The following is a 4,774-nucleotide window of genomic DNA, read 5'->3' on the forward strand; positions in this document are numbered from 1 at the left end:
GGCTAGGCGAGTGCTCTACCTCTGAGCCGCAATCCCAGCCCCTTTTTATGATCTTTAAGTTCTCTTTCGGGCATAAAAATCATACCTTGCTATCTTATCCCACTCATTTGATGACTTCCAACAAGGATGCCAAAATGTGTCAGCTTAGATGAAGACACTAGCAACAGTGCCCCCGGGTTTTTACCTCTCAATTGATCCACTTAAGACGCAGCCTCTGGAAACACATTGAATCTAAAAGCAAAGTCCCCTACACCCAATAAATCTTTGTTGGATTTGAGCATGAGATCACAGAAAGAGAAGTATTGATGGTGGAGCTGTAAAATACCTAAACAAAGACAGATTCGGCCCATTCTTTGCCCTCTCGGGTGTTCACATCCTTTCTTAGCTATCACCCAGCCCAGTCAGATGAATATATCTCTTTTTATCTTTCCACATACATCAACCCCTTTCTTTCCTGAATCATTTTTGTTGTTTTTCTCTGAACCTTCCCCACTTTGTCTCTGCCTTACCAATGCTTAATGTCAGGGCCATCTACAGGGTAAGAGGTGGGGGGCCGAGGACTGCAGCAATGGAGGAGTCAGGGCAATAGAAACAAATAACATTTAGTAAGGCAGCAACATTCACTGTGTCCCATAGGCTGCAGCACACCCTGGAGTCAGATGCGCAGAGGTGGAAACTGCCTGTGAGTTGAATTGGGAGCCTGAAGTAAGGTCACCTGCTCAAAATGGCTAGCTGGGGTTCAAAGGCCAGCTCCATCACTAACTAAATATGTGTGTGAGACCTTGAGTATGTTTTCCCTAATCATTTCATTCCTCGGTCTCTTCCTCTAAAAAGTGAGAATGAAGCCAGGTGTGGTGGCTAATGCCTGTAATCCTGTCAATTTGGGAGACTGAGGCAGGAGGATTGCAGGTTCAGGGCCAGCTTCGGCAACTTAGCAAGACCTTCAGCAATTTAGTTGAGACCCTATCTCAAAATAAAAGAGTTAAGAAAACTTGTGCTGTAAATGGATAATAATGAGTGTAATACATTCCACTATTGTCATGTATGTATGTAAATAAATAAATAAATAAATATAAAAAGGACTGGGACTATAATACACAATAAAAACAAAATGTGAAAGAAAAAATATCTTTTTAAAAAAATTTAAAGGTTGATAGTACATAGGGTCATTGTGAGGATTAAAGGAAATAAAACATATAAGTGCTTTGAATAATACTTAGCACTCAATAAATAGAATGTATTATCCATCTTCTATGATGCCTGAAATTCTAGCACTATTCCTTGGGATTAAGGTGGGAGAGCTAGCCTTGCATATTCCAAGTCCAATTGTACTCCTGCCTTATTCTGCATAAATGAGATTCCTAGCTGGACTCTGGTAACTAACCCTATCTTAATAATCCACCCATTGTCCAATTATTCTACTATCAACTCCATCCCTTTGGTCTCCTTCTTGTGACTAAAGTCCAGCTCCTAAAATGAATGGAGTTCTGCCAGGTCTGAAGTAGCTACTCAAAAATACTTTTTGATTGTCTGACCAGTTACCTTCTACGGGTCTTCTTGATGCTGCCCTGGAATGGTGCTCCCTGTGCATTCTCATCTGAGCTCTCTCCACCTGGACTCAGTGTCAGCTTTTTCACTGCCCACATCTGAGTGCTCCTGTCATCCTCCATGAACAGATAGGTCCAAAACATCAGCCAAAACACGACTTGCTTCCATCCTCTCAGCTGATTAAACAAGATCTCTAGGAATTCTTCTCCAGAAAACACATTCCATAATTCCCTTGCTATAAAACTCTGCCTCTGCAGGGTCAGACAAGGATCCTGGGTTGGGTACACTTCTTAACATGTACCTAGCTTCCTCCACTTTCTGCCCAGCCCTCTATAGCTCTCCATCAGTGTTCAAAAGAGAATTCTCTCACTCTGCCCTAGTACCCAGAGTGCTGGCTGAGTGCAAAACAGTTGGGATTATGACAGAAGGGATCTGGGCTTCCTAGACCAAAGATTTCAGAACTAGAGGGGAGTGTAACGTAAGGCTGGAAAATTAGGATGGGACCTGATAAGGGAGGGTTGAAGGAGACAGGCGCGTCTGGACTAGAGACTGGCATGATAAAGGCAGTGTCCTTCAGGAGGGGACCCCAGCCCAGGTACACTCGTTTGGGGATGAGAAGAATTCAGAGGTGATAAGACCAATGAAGGGCAGCCCAGACCCCTCTGAAAGTCATCAGAGATCATAATTTCTTCCTGTTTTCAACACAACAGTTTTGTGATGATGGTGTCTACCAGTCTTTCTGATTTTCCTCCACGATTTGTATGTCCAAGCCATTCAGTTGCATTTTTAGTAGAGGACGGCTGAGCTGGCAAAATGATCTGTCCTAAAGGTGACCTGGTTGTTGGTGATCAGGTTACTTTTGTGGAATCTGAATGGAGACTTTTCAGTAATGACAAAGCAACAAAAGATCCATCTCAAGTTGGAGATTCTCAGAATCCTCTTTTGAGTGATAGATTTGTCTACCATGATTGGCAAAGGTACAAGAGCTGCATGTCTGGATGAGTTTGGCAATTTTAAGTACCAGAATCCAGGTACAATGAGTAGTTCTGAGAAAGCAGCAATTAATTCATTCAAGGAAATCACTACTATAGCAGAAACAATCAACCTCCTTCAAAATACATTTGATCAAACAAATTATTTATTCAAGCAAGTTATGAACAAAAGAACTCCTGAAGAATTAATAACGCCATAGCTTCTGCTTGTCTTTATACTGCAGAAGACAAAAAAGGGTTCCTAGAACTTTCAAAGCAAGTACAGATGGCAGCTATAATAAGGCTGTGGAATTTGGTCTTGGTTCTTGGAGGAACCTGACCTCTGCAGCTGCAACAGCTATTTACATGACCTCACAGATGTTGGCCAAGAAGAGGACCCAAAATGAAATTGGAGATGTTGCTGGTGTTGCTGATGTTACAATCAGACCATCTTACAGCTATCCTCAAACCCCAGACTTCAATTAGACAGCCCAGTGGATTAACTACCACGTCTATAAATTTAAGCAGCTAATGTCAAACCCATGTACATAGAACTTTGCCTATTGACATAGCTTATACAAAATGCTGGGCTGAGCCTGTACTGAGGAAAACAGACATGGTGCCCATTCCAAAGCTAAATATTATTGCTTGGCATTCTATGTGCATACACTAGTGAAACATTTATAATGATTTAAATGTCTTACTGATTTGCTTTCTTTTGAAGTGATCTAGAAAACTATTTTGGAAGGTATTTGAAATGATGTGATTCTTTTTTTTTTAATGTTTTGTTTTAGTTGTAATTGGACAAAATATCTTTATTTTATTTCTATGTGGTGCTGGGGATTGAACCCAGCACCCCGCACCTGCTAGGCGAGCGCTCTACATCTGATATACAATCCCAGCCCCTGATGTGATTCTTGAATAAAACATTTTTCCAAATCAAAGTTTTTGTTATAATTTCATGTTATATCTAATTTATAATACACAATCTTAACATACATCATTGCAAATAATACACCTGATAGAGGTCCCTTTTTTCCATTATTTTCATATATATATTAATATATGTACATATATATATATACATTTTAAATTTTTTAATAAAGTCATTGAAATAGCAAAAAAAGAAGCAAAAGAAAAGGTAGACCTTTTGTCCCAGAAAAAAATACTAAGTAATTTGCATAATATTTCAGTAATATTTCAGGACTTTAAACCATCCTTAAGACTCTCTGAGCATCCCTGAACTCCAGGTTAAAAATTCCTGGAGTAGAATTTTTAAACCAATCAGCACCTGGTATAAAGTGGTCACTAAAATAGTTGTTAGGAACTGAATGTATGTGTCCCCCCAAAATTCATATGCTGAAGTTCTAATGGCCCGAGGACTAGTTACAGCCCCTAATAGGATGGTATTAAGAAGGAGGGACTTGGGGAGGTGATCCAAGAATGATCTTAGACTTCCCAGACTCTAGATCTGTGAGAATAAATGTCTATTATTTAAGCCATCCAATCTGTGGCAACCTGAATTGATTAAGATAGGAGGGCATAACCAATAATTCATTCATTCATTCATTCCTGGAAAGAGAAAACAGGAACCTGGACAAATATGGTAGTGTTGTAATAGACAATAGGGAGTAGATCTCGGGCTATTTAAGAAAGAGGTGGGAAAAATAAGAAAGAGGTGGGGGAAATAAAGACTTTTGACTTTTCGGTCTTGGGAAATGAAGAAAAAGAAAGTTTGAACATTTCTAAACAGGTGATGAGACAGATAGTGATACATCTAAATGAGAAAAACAGTTTTTTGATTGGATTATTCTTTGCATTGCAAATGGATAGGGATGTGAAATTTTGACTCGTTCATTTGACAACTTTAATAAAATGCCTAGGATATGCCTGACCCTGAGAACATAGAGACAAAGAGACATATCCCCGCCCTCACGGAGCTTACATTGCCTTGGGGAAACACAGGCAACGAAGAAAAAGAATTCAGTGATTGCTGGAGGGCAGAGGAGGTTTGTACAACATCTGGGGACACTGGAGGGCACACCTACCTGGGGTCACAGAAGAGACTAGCCAAAACCTGAAGCTTAGAGCTTTGCCTAATGGCACGAGGATGGGTAAGACAGAGCCCTCAAGTCTGAACAGGAGAAACTACACATAACACTTTGCCTGGACCCAGTGCCCATACCTCCTCTTTATGTTCTTGGCCAAGTGCTGCCTATGGGAGTTGAGAGGGAAAGAATCCAATTAAATATAAG

General features: G+C 40.3%; 1 pseudogene; it reads left to right on the forward strand.

The window, feature by feature from the left end:
• Nucleotides 1-2,268: 2,268 nt before the first annotated feature.
• On the forward strand, nucleotides 2,269-3,005 carry LOC143394642 (transcription initiation factor IIB pseudogene; annotated as a pseudogene).
• Nucleotides 3,006-4,774: the final 1,769 nt, after the last annotated feature.

Source organism: Callospermophilus lateralis, chromosome 3, assembly GCF_048772815.1.
Source record: "Callospermophilus lateralis isolate mCalLat2 chromosome 3, mCalLat2.hap1, whole genome shotgun sequence".
In the NCBI taxonomy this organism is placed as follows: domain Eukaryota; kingdom Metazoa; phylum Chordata; class Mammalia; order Rodentia; family Sciuridae; genus Callospermophilus; species Callospermophilus lateralis.